Source organism: Sparus aurata, chromosome 24 (genome assembly GCF_900880675.1).
Source record: "Sparus aurata chromosome 24, fSpaAur1.1, whole genome shotgun sequence".
Lineage (NCBI taxonomy): Eukaryota > Metazoa > Chordata > Actinopteri > Spariformes > Sparidae > Sparus > Sparus aurata.
In genome coordinates, this window is record NC_044210.1 from 14,309,384 (window position 1) to 14,330,791 (window position 21,408).

At 41.9% G+C, this 21,408-nt stretch overlaps 1 long non-coding RNA gene and 2 pseudogenes across 1 annotated transcript; 1 reads left to right on the plus strand and 2 right to left on the minus strand.

Moving 5' to 3' along the window:
* Nucleotides 1-8,426, minus strand: part of LOC115576502 (NACHT, LRR and PYD domains-containing protein 3-like) — a 28,721-nt pseudogene extending 20,295 nt beyond the window's left edge.
* Nucleotides 8,427-14,822: 6,396 nt separating this feature from the next.
* LOC115576931 (uncharacterized) lies at nucleotides 14,823-15,203 on the plus strand. The gene is made up of 3 exons (XR_003982972.1): nucleotides 14,823-14,894; nucleotides 14,966-15,031; nucleotides 15,155-15,203. It is a non-coding gene; the product is annotated as an uncharacterized LOC115576931 (long non-coding RNA).
* Nucleotides 15,204-15,582: 379 nt separating this feature from the next.
* LOC115576503 (putative nuclease HARBI1) lies at nucleotides 15,583-16,878 on the minus strand (annotated as a pseudogene).
* Between the last annotated feature and the right edge of the window lie 4,530 nt (nucleotides 16,879-21,408).

The window sequence follows — 21,408 nt, forward strand, 5'->3', positions numbered from 1 at the left end:
TAGTGTTCCAGAGAACGCTATCCTACATATTGATGACTTAGCTCTCTACTATTTGGACCCAAACCAATATGAGGGTGAAATCGAAGTATCCGAGTTTTTCGACCAGCACCCCCTTGAGCTAGATCCAAATACCCTCACGCAAATACAGTATGAGGGTACTCGGACCATCAACTTAACACCTGTCAATAATGTACTTAAGGAAATAGCTGCCCAGGGCAACAAACCCCTTCAACCCATTCACTATGCCTGGTCAACACCCGACACTGTCTTAGCGATCGTTGCAGCGTTAGGATATTTATTTACCTTTGGCACTGCCTTTTTCTATCTTAGGCGCACCAGAGCCTTGCAGTGCAAACTCAACAAATGCACCAATGGTTTATCTAGGATAGCCAGACTCGGAAGACCAGCCCCAAATTACCCCGGTACCGGGCTCGAGATACCCGATGACGAAAGTGAAAGTAGCGGACGTTACACATCAATGGCGCCGGCACTTTTAGAGGTTGTTACTGATAGTGTTGTATTCTAATTTCAGACACTCGATCAAAAGAAGATTAGTGCCTCCTAATACAGGAGTTAGAATTATTAATATGACACTACCTCATTGTATATAAACTTTGTTAATTGATTACCCTTTAGGCACATGTTAGAAACAAACACCAACTCTGATTATCACAGTGTGCCATCTGGAAGACCTCGACGAGGGACAGTTCGACTTCATTGATCCAAGTTCCTGTTGCCGCAGTCATTGGATCAAAGTGGGGGATATGTAGGAACATGTCCCTTTTTTAACATCTTTTATATCACAGGAGACGCGATCTTCAGGTCCACACAGACCCCCTCTGATCCACTTTCTCTGACACCCTAATGGCCTGACTCTCTTCCTCCCCCTCCCTCCATTCACACTCTGATGGTGGGTTAAACAACATGTGCTGGGCAATAAACATTTCTTGTGATAAGGGACTGCTGGCTGAGTTCACAAAGGGGGGTTGCCAGACCCCAAAGGATTACCGCTGAGAGTGGGAAGACGACCATTTGTCACCTTAAGTTCCCTCTTACCTGACTTAAATAGGGTCTATGCTAACAGGACACTGGACATTCGAGACTCAGAAAGGTCTCCTTTTACATCTGGATTTTGTTCACTTTGACGGGCTGTTGATAATTCAGGGCGCAGTGGTCACTGAGAAAAACAAGGTCCCAATTTGTTATACCAGACTTGTCATCAACAGATACCCTCCACGTCTGGTACGAGCCATCAAAGTGCCACACGTGTGAATTATGACACTCAACCCAGCCCGAGTCTTTCTGCATTCCAAACAGGAGAAAGGAAGAGCCTTGATTTCTGTCTTAATGCTAAAAGGGTATTTAATGTAATCTCATCTTTTACAGGACAAAATATCCTTACTCAGCTGGATGATAACCCAAACATACTTTTTCCCCCTGTTTTCTAAGTTCAAGGAAACTACAGTTAGTAAATTCAGGTTTAATCTCTGAAAGTGTGATGGAGCCACAGCTCCACCTAGTGGTAAGTCCGGATATAGTTAAGAGGAGAGTTTCTGACACAAATGGACTTTATATTTGTACTTATAAATATGATTACCTACCTCCAACATATATTCTTGTACCGAAAGTTAAGCTAACCTTTTCGAAATGTTTTTAAGCCATCAGTGCTGCTAAAATCGTATGCAATTGTGTGTGGGTCTTGTTATAACCAATGACTCCCCTTTTTACTTTATTAGGCAATTCCTGTCATGTTCTTTTCATGTTTATGTAACAAAGGTTGATGTAAAGACCATGGTGGATTTAGGTGAATAAGTCGATCGTGATCTTGAGACGTTACAGCGTTATTATATTTCCTTAAGTAATAAGTTCGCAATATCAGCTGTAATATGAGCCGTGACGTCACCGGAGGAAGTGACGTGACAGTCCGCCCTCAATTCTGCCTTCAGCGTAAGTGTTAAAAGAGTAGACTTCACGTCACTCTTTCTTCTTCTTCTTCTTTTTCGTAACCCTACCTATTTAATCTTTTCTACAACGCGTTTACACTTATAATTTCAAACTTAATCTCCGTACTTTGCTTTGTTCGCGCCTCCGGACTTTTTCTCCGGAGATTTGAGTTGCTCCCAGAACTCTTACCAAGAAACGCGCAGTTATTTTGAAAATAACTTCTTTCCCAAAATCAAAGCGAGAACGAGATTAATCCTTTTTGTATTCTTTTATATCGCCAAGTATTGCAACTCAGTAAGCCAGAAAAGCTATTTTTGTTTTTGTATTAAGTAACTAAGACGGACTCGCCAGGCCAGCGTTTCTTTCCCCGTTATTTTTGTACAAAGACCTAATCGATATATGTTCGGAGCTCCGCAATATCAGCTCAAGAAAGAGACTCTGACCAGAACTCGTGATTATTACAAGTCGGCGCAGTTAACTGCTCAAGAAGCCGTGAAGAAATCCACAGCCTAGAGGAGAAAGAGCCTACAATCGTCTCCGACTGCCTCCAGCGCACACAAGCAAGAACACTGCTGGGCCAGGAGCTGTCCTCAGGTGAACCGAGACGGCATCGCTCTCCAGCGGCTCTGAAACCGCCGCCGCCTCCCTGCACAGAGACGAAGCTACTCCCGGCCGTCCAGAGTCCGGGATCCCGCTCTTCGAATAAAAGTAGGCTAAACATTTACACGACAAGAGTCACACTCGAATGAGATCAGAGTTGGTGTTTGTGGAAGCTTCGAATATATATAGATATATCTCACAAATTCAAAGACCTCGCCATATTGCCTCAATAGAATAAACATTAATTCGTAGTGATAAATTACCGGTTACTTACACTAAAACCCACCATCGTTTAGAATTCGTCTTGTCCTCATTTTATTTCACAATTTCTGTTAATATTGTCACATATTTGAATTTTTATTTCACATCCTTTATTCTGCATTTATTTAGTAAATAAACATATTTAACCGCATGTCGTTGTCTGTGCTCTTTTAATTTGAGGTGGGAAACCGACGGTATAGTGGAAAGAATTCATGACTTCAGAATAGGAGCAAATTGAAATTCAACAGATCAATTCGAGACTGATCTTTTGTGTTCAAGCCAAACTTGGACAGTTAATATTCTGGCTAGTTCCCTCCGAGCTAGTCGCACAGAGAATCATCGGAGGTGGTGCCCCGTCTAAAGTACAATTGATTACCAGCAATTAATTAACCCTTTTTATCAAAGTAGTGTCTCCTACAAATGTGTAGTGATTTAGAGCTAAAAACCTAACTTTGTCACTCTCAATGATGTTTGGTGGGTTAGGATCTCACTTGCTTAAGTAAATAATTTCCATCAGTAAACTCCACACTGTCTGACTCACTAACGGGGACAGAGGCTGTTTTCTGGGGGAAAATTCACTGAAGTCACGTGTATCTGCTGTATTTTCTTGCTCAGCTTTTGTTTGGTCCTGTAACTTATTCATTCACACTGGTTCAGTCCGTCAATAATGCGCCCCTGATACTACTTCCAGAGGCAGATCAGCGTCGGAGCGAAATTTCACCCCTCGCCGCCTCCGAGAAATTCACACAGAGGCGGAGAGTTGGCAGTGTGCAGTGTGAATGTGGCTACTGACTGTCTGTGGCTGCAGCAGGACTCTACATACCTGAGAGTGTCCAGTCTCCAGCCTGGATCCTCCAGTCGAGCAGATAGCTGCTTCACTCCTGAGTCTCCTGGATGATTGTAGCTCAGGTCCAGCTCTCTCAGATGGGAGGGGTTGGAGTCCAGAGCTGAGGCCAGAGAAGTACAGCCTTCCTCTGTGATCAGACAGCCTGACAGCCTGCAGACACACAAAACAACACACATCGCAGATCAGCTGAGAGTCCTGATAATTAAGTGCACATCTGCGTTTAAGGGTTTAACATTTATCATATTCATTATCGTAGTTTTCAATAATCAGCACTAAACGTTGAATATAACTGAACTCGATGGAAATGCCATTAGTTTGGCAAATATTTGGCCATGAACCAACATATTGTACAGATTAAACTGATGACCTGATGATGGCAAGAAAAGAAATTACAGTTCATCCTGAGGAAAGCATATATCTTAATATATATATTATAGTTTTAGGAGGATCAGAGGTGGAATGAAACTGTTCCCCCATTCCACCTTTGTAACTTTAACATCTACAGTAATCAGTAAGATGGAATGAAGAGGCAGTGTGAATGGGGCTTCTGTGTTTGTCTCAACCCAACCAGTTGAGACAGATGGCGTCTCACTATTTAGTCCGGTTGTGCTTGAGATTTCTGCCTGTTAAAAGTCAGTTTTTTCATTCCACTGTAACAACTGCTTGCTCATGAGGAAAATGTTGGGTCTCTTAAATAAATTGAATTATATTAGAAGTATGATCAAGACCTGCTCCAATTGTAAAGTTAAATGAACTAATGACATAAAATAATGATCCTGACCTGAGAGTTTTAAGGACACAGTGTGGACTCTTCAGTTCAGCAGAAAGTAGCTTCACTCCTGAATCCTGCAGGTTGTTGTTATTCAGGTCCAGTTCTCTCAGACTAGAGGACTGGGAGCTGAGAACTGAGGACAGAGCTTCACAGCTTCTCTCTGAGAGGTTACAGTCACTCAGTCTGGAGCGTGAACAGTAAAAAAGACATTTACAGTATTGATAATATCATTGTAGAACATGTGAACTTGCTTTCTGTTTTACTCTAATATGTCAGAGAAATTAATAATCAAAAGGACATCTGGAATAAACAGACATTTAACAAAAATAAGTAGTATGGTTTCAAAACATAGTTCTAACACAAGGCAGAGAGAGAGAATTGAATTCAAATGTTAAAGAAATAACAAAAGTAGCTTGAGACAAACTATGAACTACCTGACCTTAGAGTTTTAAGTTTACAATGTGGACTCTCCAATCCAACAGACAGATGCTTCACTCCAGAATCCTGCAGGTTGTTGTTACTCAGGTCCAATTCTCTCAGACTAGAGGACTGGGAGCTGATAACTGAGGACAGAGCTTCACAGCTTCTCTCTGAGAGGTTACAGACACCTAGCCTGGAGCGTGAACAGTAAAAAAGACATTAGATGATGCAGTATTCATGATACCATTGGAGCACATGTGAACTTGCTTTCTGTTTTACTCTAATATGTTGGGAGATATGAAAAATCAACAAAACTAAATCTGGATTGAACAGACATTTAACAAGAATAAGTAGTATGGTTTCAAAACATAAGAGTTCTGACGTGAGAGAGAGAGAACATTGAATTCAAATGTTAAAGAAATAACAAAAATAATTTGAGACAAACTATGAACTACCTGACCTTAGAGTTTCAAGTTTACACTGTGGACTCTCCAGTCCAACAGACAGATGCTTCACTCCAGAATCCTGCAGATTGTTGTTACTCAGGTCCAGTTGTCTCACACTAGAGGACTGGGAGCTGAGAAATGAGGACAGCGCTTCACAGCTTCTCTCTGAGAGGTCACAGCTACTCAGTCTGGAGCGTGAACAGTGAAGAAGACATTAGGCGATGCAGTATTCATAATATCATTGTAGCACATGTAGACTTTCTTTCTGATTTACGCGAATATGTCAGAGATATGAAAAAATATTAACACTAAATCTGGATTAAACAGACATTAAACAATAATAAGTAGCATGGTTTCTCTCTGAGAGGTTACAGACACTCAGTCTTGACAAAGAATGATGAAGAAAATTAATTTTTATTTGGGTCAATAACAGCACATTCAAAATAAAATAAAATAATGAATCCTGACCTGAGAGTTTCAAGGACACAGTGTGGACTCTTCAGTTCAGCAGAAAGTAGCTTCACTCCTGAATCCTGCAGGTTGTTGTTACTCAGGTCCAGTTCTCTCAGACTAGAGGACTGGGAGCTGAGAACTGAGGACAGAGCTTCACAACTTCTCTCTGAGAGGTTACAGCCACTCAGTCTGGATAAAGAATAATGAGCAGAACAAGAAAATTATTTGTATTTGGGTCAATAACAGCACATTTACTGCATTATGAAAAAACTTCTCCACACTTACAGAGCTTTGTTGGAGGCTTTGACCACTGGCAGCAGCCTCAGAAGAGCCTCCTCTGAAGCAGAGTATTTCTTCAGGTCAAACACGTCCAGATCTTCTTCTGATGACAGTAAGATGAAGACCAGAGCTGACCACTGAGCAGGATACAGTTTATCTGTGGAGAGACGTCCTGATCTCAGGTACTGTTGGATCTCCTCCACTAGAGAACAATCGTTCAGTTCATTCAGACAGTGGAACAGATTGATGCTTCTCTCTGCAGACAGATTCTGACTGATCTTCTTCTTCATGTACTCGACTGTTTCCTGATTGGTTTTTGAGCTTCTACCTGTCTGTGTCTGCAGACCTCGGAGGAGATTCTGATTGGTCTTCAGTGAAAGACCAAGGAGGAAGCGAAGGAACAAGTCCAGGTGTCCATTCGGACTCTGTAAGGCCTTCTTCACAGCACACTGGTAGAAACGTGTTGATTTTCCTCAGAACGCCTTAGACAACTGGGATGTTGACTGCTCTTGTTCTGACAGCAGATTGACTCCAGAGTTGATGAACATCAGATGGACATGAAGAGCAGCCAGAAACTCTTGAACACTCAGATGGATGAAGCAGAACACCTTGTCCTGGTACAGTCCTCTCTCCTCTTTAAAGATCTGTGTGAACACTCCTGAGTACACTGAGGCTGCTCTGATATCGATGCCACACTCTGTCAGGTCTGATTCATAGAAGATCAGGTTTCCCTTCTGCAGCTGATCAAAAGCCAGTTTTCCCAGAGACTCAATCATCTTCCTGCTGTCTGGAGTCCAGTGTGAATCTGTCTCAGCTCCTCCATCATACTTGACCTTCTTCACTTTGGACTGAACCACCAGGAAGTGGATGTACATCTCAGTCAGGGTCTTGGGCAGCTCTCCTCCCTCTCTGGTCTTCAACACATCCTCCAGAACTGTAGCAGTGATCCAGCAGAAGACTGGGATGTGGCACATGATGTGGAGGCTTCTTGATGTCTTGATGTGGGAGATGATTCTGCTGGCCTGCTCCTCATCTCTGAATCTCTTCCTGAAGTACTCCTCCTTCTGTGGGTCAGTGAACCCTCTGACCTCTGTCACCATGTCAACACACCCAGGAGGGATCTGATTGGCTGCTGCAGGTCGTGTGGTTATCCAGAGGCGAGCAGAGGGAAGCAGTTTCCCCCTGATGAGGTTTGTCAGCAGCACATCCACTGAGGTGGACTCTCTAACATCAGTCAGGATCTCAGTGTTGTGGAAGTCCAGAGGAAGTCGACACTCATCCAGACCATCAAAGATGAACAGAACCTGGAACTCTTCAATGCTGCAGATTTCTTTGGTTTCATTGAAGAAGTGATGAACAAGTTCCACCAAGCTGAACTTTTTCTCTTTTAGCACATTCAGCTCTCTGAAAGTGAATGGAAATGTGAACTGTATGTCCTGGTTGTCTTTGTCTTCAGCCCAGTCCAGAGTGAACTTCTGTGTTAAGACTGTTTTCCCGATGCCAGCCACTCCCTTTGTCATCACTGTTCTGATTGGTTCATCTCTTCCAGGTGAGGCTTTAAAGATGTCTTCTTGTCTGATTATTGTTTCTGGTCTGTGTGGTTTCCTGGATGCTGTTTCAATCTGTCTGACCTCATGTTCATCATTGACCTCTGCAGTCCCTCCCTCTGTGATGTAGAGCTCTGTGTAGATCTGATTCAGAAGGGTTGGGTTTCCTGCTTTAGCAATCCCCTCAAACACACACTGGAACTTCTTCTGAAGGTCAGATTTAAGTTTACGCTGACAAACTGCAGAATAACTTTCTAAATAAACACACACCAAACAAGATCAATAAGTTACTTATAAAGACAATAAGACAATTTCCTTCCCTTAAAGATTGTATATAAGCAGATTTATCATCATCAGACTTCAGTAATTGTCTCATTGATCCATCATGTTAAATCTTTAGAGAAATCCTCTTACTGCTCTGCAGACAGTCAGCCAGCTCCTCCTGCTTCATTCTCCTCAGGAAGTTAAGTGTGATCTTCAGAAATACCTCTCTGCTGCTCCTCCTCTGCTCTTCATCCTCACCGTCCAACACCTCCTCATCCTCCCTCTGACTCTCTAAGTATTCTGGGTAATCTGAACTCAGAACCTTCTGGACCTTCTTCAGCTCGTTCTTCACAAACGTGACAATGTTCTCCTCCAGCAGCTGAAACAGAATATTATGTGAATGACAACATTTAACATCAGATCCATGTTGGACAGATTCACCACTGGTCTGTAAAGTGCAGCATGGAGATCATTGTGAACAGACTGGATGTAAAAGTAGTTGTTGTTCATGTACAGACCATAAATATGGAGTCCAGGTGTGTCTGATGCTGCTGGTCAGACGGACCTCTGGGAACCTCTGAGCTCTCCTGGTCGACTCTGTGGAGGAATCATGAAGAATCAGTCACATTGTGTCTGTCCACTCAGAGACACAAGCTGAAGGTCATGTGGAAGAAGCCCCACATCCCTGTTGTAATAAATGGGCAGTGGGTGGAGATGCTTGACACCTCCATGTTTCGCTGGGGTGCAACGAGATAACAAGCTGAACTGGTCAGACAACACTGAAGCCTTCAACAGGAAAGGACAGAGCAGCCTGTTCTTTCTGAGGAGGCTCAGGTCCTTCAATGTTTGCACTAGTCTGCTACGGATGTTCTACAAGTCTGTGGTTCAGTGTCATCTGTGTTGAGGTGGATGGGGAGGTGGCATCAGCAGCTGTGGTACAAACAAACTGAATAAGCTGGACAGGAAGGCCAGCTCTGTGGTGGGGATGGAACTGGACAGTCTGGAGACTGGAGCAAAACTAACACACCAGAGAACAGTGAGGGGAAAACACTGGCTTCATGGTGTGTTCCTCTGCAAGCCGAAGGTCAGTATTCATGTCTTCCAATCTAAAAACATCCCAGTGGATCTGATCAGAGAAACATGGACACTCGCTGCAAACAGGTATTTAAATCTGTGAATGTCAGTGAACTTCAGATCAACTACAGCAGCTGATTTAACAGTTGAGGGCACTTTAAGAAAAGACAGGAGGAGTCGGCTGCTAACACATACTGTCAAAGACTGAGACTGAGCTCAGATCAGCTGAATCAAAGTGAGAATAACAACTACAAACTGTTTTACTGCATGTTTCACAAATAAACACTATATGAAGTCAAACATGATGAAGAGGTTAAATCATCAGACAAATGTTAAACTGGACTGAAGAGATGAAGACTGGTTCTACTGGGCAGCTTTCACATGTGAGAATATAAATGTACTAAAGAAGAACGATGCTGAAAAAAAACAAGTTTAAACAAATTTCTCTGAGTGAATAACATAAAACATGAATCAGTCAGATTTTCACGTTATTAACAGCTCACCTCTTTACGGCATGAGGTGGTTGTCCTTTAAAAAGAATGGGACGATCGTTTGACCAGTCACTCTTGAAGGACACACAGCTGGCCTCAGGTCCATGTTCAGATCCAGGTTCAGGTCCAGGTCCAGTAGAGGCTGGTCTCCTGATGGACAGAGAAGAAGACCACCAGAGATGTTAATTCACTTTCTAGTCTTCAGACACAGAAGCTTCTGTCCATAAAATAGTGGAAAACATCAGGAATAAACCTTCAGAGAATATTGGACCAAACTAATTCAATAAAGTGAAATGAAGAGTTGAAGACTGGTTCTAGTGAGCAGCTTTCTAAAGTGAGAATATAAATTTAAGTGAAGAAGAACGAAGCTGAAAATAAACATCAGGTTTCGAAAAACATCTTTCTCCACAGTTAAAACATGAATCAGTCACATATTAATGTTATTAACAGCTCACCTCTTTACAGCAGGAGCTGGTTGTCCTTTAAAATCAATGAGACGATCTTTTGACCGGTCACTCTTGAAGGAAACACAGCTGGGCTCAGGTCCAGGTCCAGGTCCAGGTTCAGGTCCAGGTCCAGGTCCAGTGGTTTTAGAGGGAGGGCCTCCCTCCTCTCTGTCCTCACACTGATTCATGCTGCTCATCTCACACACACTTTCATCTGGAGAGGAAACACAAATCATTCATCTGCACACAACTGAAATCAGCCTTTGGGTCAGAAACACTCTTGAAGGACAAAATGTCTGAAAGTCGACTTCCTCTTCTAACATTTAAACTCAGAGCACATTATTCCAGAACTCACCGACTCTATTAAAACATATTTCACTAAATGGCTGCTACAGGACATCAAACCAAAACTAAATCATGTCATTAAATCATTTGTATTCTATTTTTTACTGTTCTCTACTAATAAAGTTGCTCACAGCAGTGACGTGAAATCTGGAGACAAATGTGAAAATGTCTTCTGACAGAAAAGAGACAGTGGACTGATCCAGGACCTGTCTTCACTGATCTGCAGAAAGGAAAGTGATGTCATCAGTCTGAGTTTTATTTCAAAATAAAAGATTATCGTCAAACAGTAAGTGAATTTTATTTATGTCATTTCTACGTAAACATTATCACATTTTAAAGGGTATAAAAACAGTCACTTTCCTTCTGTACATGACTGTGGAGACTTTCTGTGGAGCTTGGAGTGTTAAATAACTGATTAAAAACAAATACTGACAAGTTGATTTAACCAAGGAGCAGAAATTGTTCTAATAACCTGTTGTGTTATTATAAAATATGAAAGTCTCAGGTGTGTTCAGGTGGGTTTTGTCTGTAGAGGCTATGACGTCATGTCTCCTGTCAGAACATCAGCTGCTGGACTTGGATCAGTCCACTAGATGACGTCACGACGCTGTGGTGGAGTCAACACACACGTTTCTCTGATATCTTTTAATCTAAAAGAGTCAATCTGGTCATCTGTTGTTTATTTAAAACATTTATCTGCATAGTAAAAATTAGAATCTCTCTCTCATCACTGGCTGTAATATCACATTCACTGCTTTTATTTCACAGGCTTGTACTGTGTTATCTTCAAGGGTTTCTCTGTGTGTGAAACCTATTGAGCCTCGTTTTCATTCACTTCTGGGAATCTTCAGGTCACAGCTATTGATGGTTTGATTGACTGCAGACTAGGTGATGTCATCTTGTTCTCTGTGTCTAGTCTTAATATTAGTTTCAGCTCCTTGGCTCAATACAAACATCATTTCACGTCCCTCAGTTACTTTCAAACAGAGTCAGATCCTTTCAAAATAAGATGGCTCGTATGGATAAAGCTTTCAGAAAACACTAAAAAAAGGAATACAAGGACAATCTGATTGATTATTGATCACATTTTAGGTCAATGTGACATAAAGAAGAGACTGTTGGTGGAGCGTCTTCACACCAGGAAGTCAGTCACAGTTGGTGCTGAGGGCTCAGTCTATATGATGACGTCATAGTAAATGGTGGGCCACATTCATGTGTTTGGACTCAGTGGAACTTCCAGGATAACATGTATCAGATGATTATGAACAAGAACCAGAACACCAACATATTATAAGTCACATCAGCTACAGTCAACAGCAGCAGGGAGAGGAGGAGCGACAGGAAGTCCCCAGACTCCCTTGAGAAATTGCGCCATTTTTTGAGTTGTTGAGTCAAGAGAACCTTTATAAACTGTGTGAAACGCTGTCGATGACAAATTCTTAATGATTCGGACCTTCTAGTAAATTCGGCATATGTTAGATTCTCGTTTTAGGGGGTGCTGCAGCCCCCTCAGCACCTCCAGCTCCTGCATCCAGGTGAACAGCTGCTCTCCAGCCTTGTATCAGTCATCAGTAAGTGGAGCTACACAGTAACAACCACTCAGCGTTCAAACACTGACCAACTAACTCCACTTCTACTCTCATTTCACTGGCTACACTCCCACAACGATCCAAATGATGCAACACGTCTTCCCCTTGTGTGAATGCAGGTGTAACTGTTTAAAACTTTGGTGGAGGTTTTGCTTCATCCTCTAATCTCATCAGGAACATCTGGTCACCAGAAGAGGAAGAAGCACCATGACAGTGAGCAGTAAACATGAGTTCATGTTCCAGCCTGCAGCTTCTCTCTCTCACCAGTCTATCCTGCTAAGCCGGACACTGCAGTACTTAGTTACTTTCACCTGTGGAAGTTAGTGCAGCAGACAAATCCTTCAAAATAAAAGTGTGTCAGTTGATGTGGAGTAAATGTGTTTGATTTGATTATTGATCATATTTCAGTCAACAGTGACAGAAAGAGGCGACACTTCCTGTTGGAGGAGTGTTCACAGCTCTGACAGCTCATTTAGTGACACACTGACATTTTTATTCTTTCATTACAAAATAAAAGCTTTCATCTGCTCACCGTCCTCTGAATGCTGCTTCCTGCTGTCTCCACATCAACTACTGACGACCAACTAACTCCACCTCTGCTGCTCCTCCACCGTTCTCCTCTCAACATAGAGGATGATGTTTGTAATGGCGGCTGGTTGAACTCACAGCTGTTAGTTTGTAGAAATGAACAATGGAGCAGCAGATTGTTGCTGTTTCTAGTGTTGCTAAGCTAACGACAGCTTGTGTTAACAAGTCAAACATTTTAAATGTGTAACATTACCTTCAGCTGGAGGTTCACACGGACACGACTGTCTGCACCACAAACATCACAGTGAATGAGACTTTGGACCGGCGCCGCCCGAAGAGGCTGTTAGAGTTACACATTAATCACATCGTATGAATCATATCAGTGAAATCTGATGACTTGTGTGTTTAATGAGAGTGTAAAGGTCAAATACATGTTCAGTTGTTGTTACTTTGGTTCAACAAAGCAGCTTTAGTGACTTTTACAGACCAACATCACTTTAACTGACTGTTGTTTCTATGAGGTCACTACACAACAACTCACACACAACTCACAAGTTGTTATGAAGAAACATTCAGGTAAAAACTTGTGTTATCAAATCCTTCAGCTGTGCTGCAGATACTTTGTGAGTTTTTAACTAGAACCTCGTCAAACACACAGTAAAGTTACATGTTGGTGTTTGTGACTGTGATTCAGTTCAGGTCCAGTTTGAATGAAGTGTGTTTGATTAAGATTAAACTGATCTCAGTTCAGTCAGAGACAGAAACTTGAGTTCAGACGGTGGACGGTTGGATTTTTCTGTTTATAATAAAAATAGGAGTCAAAATATTTCCTTTCTTGACATTTAGTGAGTTTATGTTGTTGACTTATTAGACTCAGTAGTGAACTGGCTGCTTTTACATCTCCAGCTGAAGCTACAGGCTGTCAGACTGTCACCTCTGAGCTACAGAGTGCTGTTAGGAGACAGGACAGACACACAGAGACGTCTTTGACATGACGTCAACACTGTTGTTCTTCACTCTGCTCAGAATGTTAGCTGGTTAGCTGAATGTTAGCTGGTTAGCTGAATGTTAGCTGGTTAGCTGAATGTTAGCTGGTTAGCTGAATGTTAGCTGGTTAGCTGAATGTTAGCTTGTTAGCTGAATGTTAGCTCATTAGCTGAATGTTATTGTAAAGTTAAATCATATCTTACCTTTAAAGGACTGAAAGCAGCAGGTGAGAGCAAACACAGCCCATCCTCAGCTGCTGATGTCTCTCAGGTGTGCTTCATCACAGGAGGAGGAGCCCAGGTGAGCTCTCACACTCTGTGTACACGCCCTGATGCCTGCTGGGTCCTAGTGCTCAACCCAGTGCTGCCTTCCACTCCACATCAATAACAGTCCTGACTGTTGTGAAACACATCAGACCTCAGATCAGACTGAACTCACCTTCTTATCACAGTGTCATCATTCAAAGCACCAGGACAAACCACAGCTTCTCTCTGCCTGCTCACACAGGCAGCCATCTTGGCTCAAAGATCAGGGGTCCGTTTCACAAAGCAGGTTCAACAAACTCTGAGTCTAACCCTGAACTCTGAGTTGATCTACTCTGAGATAGGGAACTCTGAGTTTTCGGTTCCAGAACAGCTGATTTGAGTTAGTTTGATCAACTCGGAGTAGTTTCACCTGGAGTTAAGCGCGTGCACCACAAGTATAAAAAGACAGCATCAATGGAGCCCTGATTCGACGAGTCACCATGGCAACGGGGAAGAGGAGGGCTACGTTTTTCACCCCACTGGAACTGGAAATATTAATGCGCTCATACGGTGAGTTTGAGCACGTTTTTAGAAGGAAGTGTAACACCGCTGCAGCAGCAAAAGAGAGGGAGACGGCGTGGGAGAACATTGGTGCTCGGGTCAATGTGTAAGTTTAAATGTAGTCCTTTGCAATCACAATAATATTACAGGGGGAAACTGCTTGAGTGGTAGCCTATTAATTTATTTCATTTAGGTGCAATCCCGCGGGGGAGAAGCGCACTTGGCAGCAGCTTAAGATGAAACATAAAAACATTGTTCAAACAGGTAAGACCTCGGCATAATCTCATGGGGGTACCTCATTTTGATCATGTTTTACATTGTAAAGTAAATATTAAGTGGCTGTTTGACTGTACAGTTGTTTTATCCCCAACATAATGTTGTTTTCACACACATAAATGTCTTCTCATCTATATCATGTTCTGTTAAATAATTAAGCCTATTTAAACTAACACAGACTTCTACTCAGCCAACAGAAAGAAAGCAGCTGCCCGTAAAACAGGTGGTGGCCCAGCACCGTCACCTCTAACGGAGGCAGAGGAGCTGGCCCTAAGACAGAATTTAGGAAGGCCAGTGGCTGAGGGAATCCCTGGAGGGATTTCATCCTCTGAGCTCACCCCCCAAGACACAAATGCTTTTATAAAATGTAATATGCTTAGACCTATATATATTTTTCAAGCCTATTCATAAAAATATTTATTTCCCTTTCATGACTTTTTTTTTACTTTTGTCCCAACAGATTCTGATGGTGCTATCTGCCTGGTGGAGCCCCCTCACGCCACAACAGACCTTGTAACTGTAAGTAGGCAATACTCCAAAGATTTTGTCAAATGGTAGTTTAAATATACTGAAATGTATCACTCATCTAGGATGAAGAGTACGAGGAAACTGTATCTGCTGCCTTTACAGAGGGGGATCCAGAAAGGCCTATAGAGGTAACATCTTGATATGTTACTGATAGCTCTCTTCCCATTTACATTTCTTAACATTCTGGTGGAATATAGAGTTACATTTAGCCTACACTGAAGTATTAACACATTCTCATCCTTTTTTAACAGGGCATGGCTGGGCAGCAGCAGGAGGGTCCCTCAACTTCCACTGCACAGATTGACAAAGTGAGATGGATGTTCAGTAAACACCAGAGATTCATTCTGTGGAATTCATGTGCAACTGTATGATGTCCTCTTTATATGTATTCCCAGTTACCAGTCATAGAGATTTACAAAATTCACCTGCGGGAAAAAAATAAAAAAAAACTGACAAAGAAATGCAGTACTTGGACCGCCAGATTAGGAGGGCAGACCTAGAAATTGAAATACTGGAGCACAAGTTAGAGGTAGGTGCATGGTCACAGGTGAATAATGTTAATTATGTTAACTATTGGAACATTAACTAAACTAGCTCTTGTATTTGCAGGAAATAAAGAAGACCAAATGAAATGTGTATTATGTCTTTATTTGACTGCTGTGGTGATGATGATGGTGACTCAATCACTAAAGTGATGATGGCATATGGTGTCTCTGACTGCTCTGCCGTCCTGCATAGCTGACAGGTGGATGGGGTCATCATCAGGGTCTTCAATTTGTAGGGCAGGGTGTTGCTCTCCTCTAATTGTGGCAATATAATGAGGAACAACACATGCCACAATAATATCACAGGCCCTCTCAGGGGTCACCCTGAGGTGACGTAGGCACTGGAAACGGGCTTTCAGCAGGCCTATGGTCATCTCAACCCGGGCTCTCGTCCTGCAGTGAGCCCGGTTGAAGTTCTGTTGGGGGCCTGGTTCAGGGTCAGGGTAAGGAGTCAGCAGCCTAGGTTGGCATGGGTAACCCCTGTCACCCAGCAGATGGCCATCAAACTCTCCTGTAATGTATAGTGGATACATTAGAGTATATTAAAAGGAGGGAGACAAGTGAATTATACAGTATTGTGCAAATCTTTAGGCTGCTTACCACGTTGCAGTCTGTTGCTCAGGTTAGACTCCCGATAAAACCTTGAGTCATGAACAGACCCAGGCCACTTGGCCTCCACATTGGAAATGATGTATACAGCATCACATACGATCTTGACAGTGCAGAGAATGACAGATGTTGAACTATGATGCAGTCTTTAACATTTTGTACCTGCACATTTATGCTGTGAATGGACTTCCTATTCACATAATCTGCTTCATTATGTGATGGAGCCGTGATGGGGATGTGTGTGCCATCTATGCAGCCAATCACACTGGGAAATCCTGAAAGAAATTAAAATTAATAATCCCAGTCTGAGGTTGCAGCACAATGTCATTAACAGAATATTATTTAATATTCATTTAATGGATCTCTACATCATTCACCTGCAATCCTGTGGAACTCCTCCTTGATGGCTCTGACAGGTTTATGTCCAGGGAAAATGATAAAGATGGGTAGTAGCTGTTTCAGGGAGAGGCACACTTTTCTGACCGCTCTGCATACAGTTGCCTTGCTCAACTGCTCTGCATCTCCGACGTTGTATAAAAAACTCCCATTTGCAAAAAAACGCAGCGCAACACACAATATCTGCTGGGATGTGAGAGCATGACTTCGGTTGGTAATGTTGGAAATGTAAGGACGGATTAGGTTGTGTATGTAAATGATGGACTGTGACGTGAAACGGTACCGCTCAAAAAGATAATTGTCTTGAAATGCGAGAACATCTATGCGCAGTCTGATAATCATCTCCCGACGAATATTTAGCCTAATTCTCTGCGCAGTAATGCTGCACCTTCATCCACGGGATCATTATCAAAAGGACATGCCATGGTAGTGAAAATAGTCGCCACCTACTATAACTTCTAATGTTAGCCTACTGACTGATTTTTGCAATGATCAATGAGAACTATACTACGCCAAAACTCGCCTGCTGACTGAATGAATGAGGAAATCAAATACCGTGTGTGGCTGAAAGAGGGCGGAGACAGAGAGAAACTCCAGGTTTGTCGAGAAACACCTGGTTAGGTTCATAGAGTATGTTACCATGGTAACTAACCGAGAGCTTAAGTTACCTCTCTCTGTGAAACAGGCTAGAGTTACCCCTCTTTCTCTGGTTTGAGTTACCTCCCTTTGTGAAACGGAAAACTCAGAGTTTCCCTCATTTCAGGGTTAACAGACTCAGAGTTTTCACTAAACCTGCTTTGTGAAACGGACCCCAGGCAGTTTACCAGCTGATGTTTGTGTGTGAAAGCAGTTCAGGCCTTAAAGTGACTTCATGTCACTGCTTTACCTTCAGATAACAGCTTCAAAACCACTGTGATGCTACACTGACTTATAACAGGGTGAACCCTCTGGGATTGTGAACAGTCTGTGTTTTGTTTCTATTACAAAATGAATCAGTGATATTGAGACTTTATATTTTCCTGATTTCAAACAGCGACCTGCCTTCTTCTGTCTGGTTTCAGGACAAAAACTCAATCTGAGGAAATTTTTGAAACAAATGTTGATTTTACACTAAACTGGTCAGAATCTCACGGCTTCTACATGTTTTCATTTGTTTTCAGAAAATGTTTGTGTCGCTCAGTAACAGACATAAATGAGTCCATTCAATGTGTTTCTGATTTATAGAACTACAGTGTCAACATGTGAAGTGACTGAGACATATATATAATATTTATCATTTATTGTTCATTTGTGCTGAAACTGAAGTGAAACAGTGAAGATAAAGCAGCAGTCTGATGAAAAACAGCAGGTGGAGGAAACTGGCCATCCTTTCCTTTGCAGGGATAGCAGCTCGGTGCTAACTTGTTCTTTGGATTGTGTAGTTAGCTGGTCAGCTCTGCGTCGCAGCTCTGCCGCTGACTGATCTGGAATACTAGCAGGATCTTGCATCGCTGCTGTGAGGAGAAATTCTCTGAGGTTTGACGACCTGGTAAGAACAGTTTTGAAATCCACAAATCCCCCCTTAGGTCTCAGGATGTTGCTTCACATGTGATCCTGAGAGCACAAATCTACTTGTATGATCCAGAGTTTTAAGGAGTTCATCTGTCAGTTCATTAATACTGGTAACATCTGGACAGTTCAGTAACCAGCTGGGCATCGGCTTAGTCTCCATCTTGGCTCAGCAAGAATCATGAACAGAACATCAAGATCAGAAGTTACACAAAGAAAAGGAAAACCCAGATAAACACTATAGTTATGACACTGAATTCACTAAATACCTGTTTCTCAGTTAATCTCTGGGTTAGTGAGAACAGGAAAGTTTGTGATATCAGTTTGTTAGGGTGAGATGCAGAGAGTGGCACCTACAATGATAGAGTCATTTCTGGAGTGTCCAACAGTGTTTGTGTTCACTCCTTGGATTACAATGCTCATTAAGTGGTAGTCAGACTTATTTTGGCAGATTTAAAATTTGGTCCTTCAGGCAGGTTTTGCTGCTGAAGGGTGTCACAAATGTGTCAGGGGCAGGACAGCTGTTATCACTGTCATGGAGGTGCAGAGAGGAGGCGGAGCACTCCTGGACTGATCTGGTCTCCCTTTCAGAGGGATGGGCACTGATGAAGGTGTCATGCATCAGAGACTGGGAACAGTGGCTAGAATATCTTCTGGGGAAAAACTACCTGTGACCTCACTGTGTGTTTCAGAAAGATGGAAGTCATGTAACTTATCTCTGTGTCTGGATGGAGGTTGAGGAGCTGACTTCATTCCCAAGGACTAAGGAGGTCAGTCAGGAAGTGTTCACATGGTCTGAGTGGAGAGGGAGTTAACCTTCCATCAAGGGAGGAGTGTGAACCAGAGGAACCAGAATCACATCGGCTCAACGACTGTGGTGGGGAAAGACGTTCTGACCCAAAGCCTTAACAACTCCTTTATGTGTGTATTAGAGTCCATTTTGAAATCCACAATGAACGACTTCATCTGCTGGTCCCAACACTGCTCTGAATCTTTTAATCTGCTCTTCATTTCTGTGATGTGACGTCGTCGTCTTATCGTCCTTTATTGATCTCATTCTTTTATTCATCTCTTTATTTGCATTACCTTTTTCTGTTCAGTGTTTATTCTGTAATGTTCTTGATTCTGCTTGATTGTCAGAGCACTTTGTAAACTCTGTGTTTAAAGCTGCTGTATAAATAAAGTTTATTGTAGTAAAAATCATATATTTGTGTGAAGCCTCAGCTTTAACTATTTCTTTTAGGTATTCTGGAGAACTTCGGCACCTTTTCAGGTTATAAATTAAATTTGGGGAAAAGTGAGTGTTTTCCCATTAATACTGCAGCACGTCATCTTCAACAGTCAGATTCACCTTTTCAATTTAGTCCATCAGGGTTTAAATACTGAGGTATTAACGTGACTCGTTCTTTATCGAGCCTTGCATCTGCTAATTTCACTCCCCTTATCTCAAAGATTACATCTGATATTCAAAGATGGGGTAACCTCCCCCTTTCATTAACTGGCAAGATCAATGTTGTTAAAATGAATATTTTACCAACATTTCTATTTTTATTCCAGTCAGTTCCTCTTTTTCTGACAAAATATTTCTTTGACTCACTGGATAAGATCATTTGTTCTTTTATTTGTGGTGGGAAATCACCAAGGGTTCGTTAAACTTTACTGCAGAGATGCAGACTTAGTGGAGGACTTGCATTACCTCATTTTCTAACTTACTATTGGGCTGCTCACATCTATAAACTTTGCTACTGGTTCAAATCTCCTGAATCCTCTTGGTGTAAATTGGAACTATCATCCTGTAGGGGATCTTCTATACCTGCTCTACTTTATTCCTCTGTACCTACAAAACCCTCTATATACTGATAATCAAGTGGTTCTTAACACACTCAAGATCTGGTATCAATTTAGACGGCAGTTTAAATTTGTAGCTGCATCTTCCTTGGGTCCTTTAAATAACAACCATTTATTTCCTCCATCACTTTCGGACTCTACATTTTCAGTGTGGTATGACACAATTCAAACATCTGTATGTAGATTGTGTCTTTGATAGTTTTGCCAATTTGTCATCTCACTACAGCCTCCCTGTTACTCATCTGTTTCACTATTTTCAGACACACAATTTTGTCACTAAGTGTTTCTCTAATTTCCCCTCTTTACCTCCAGAGCAGCGATGGGAAACCACGCTATCATTTGCTCCTCATCACAGAGGAATCATCTCAAAGATGTATGATATTATCTTGGCTTTTAGCAATCACTCAAATGCTAAACTTAAGTGTACATGGGAAGAGGAACTAGGAATGCAAATACAGGAAGAGTCCTGGGAACAGGCCATAGAGAGGATACGATCTACCTCCTCTTGTGCTCGTCTTGGACTTATCCAATTGAAGGTCTTGTACAGGGAGCATTTCTCTAAGTCTAGACTGTTTAAACTGTATCTGGAAGTGGAAGATGGCTCTCCTTGTCACCTTAGCCACATGTTTTTTCTTTGTCCTGGTCTGAAAGGTTTCTGGGCGGGTTATTTTACAATCATGTCCACTGTTCTTGGGGTAAATCTCCAACCTTGTCCTCTGATTGCTATATTTGGATTCCTGACCCTCACTTGCACTTAACTCTACACAAAAGGACATTATAGCTTTCACATCCTTACTAGCAAGACGTTGCTTATTGTTGCATTGGAAGTCTGATAAATATCCTTCTATCTCCCGGTGGCTCAAAGACATCATGTGTTTTTCAAAACTTGAGAAAATTAAATACACGTTGAGAGGATGAACAGTCAAATTTTTCCACAAATGGCAAATGGCCTTTATTTCCTATCTCACTAATTTAGAGGTACTACCTGATTGAATGTGTGTCTGTTACTGTTGTACCTTTTGTATTGCATAAATAACCAGTAATATGTGTTTTCTCTGGCTCTTTATTCAGCATTATTCTGCTGGAGTTGGAGGACGTTGCCACCCTCTGCTGGTGAAAAGAAACCACAGCTGTTGTGTATCCAGTGAGCTCATATCACACTGTTCAATCTGTATATATCTCAGTCTGTTACATTTCACTGCACACATTTCACTGTTTGTCGTCCTGGAATCAAATGAGGGAAATGTTCAGTGGTGTTCTGAGGCGGCACAATCACTGACATCTTTTAAATCAGCAGGAAGTCTTTTATTAAAGTAAAACTCTCGTCAAATTCAACATAGGCTTTTTTTTTGTGGATGTATATGAGTCAAACCTTCATGTAAAAGCATAATTACGACAAAAGAGGCACTTTCAAGATTAATCATATTTTCGTTTTCGAGTCAAAACCATTCAAAGTGAGAGTGCTTGAGGCAAATTAGCAATAGCATTAAAATCTCTATTTTTAAAACACTAAGAAGGCTCGACACAACATGAAACTTTGCTCGTAGTATCACCAGGGT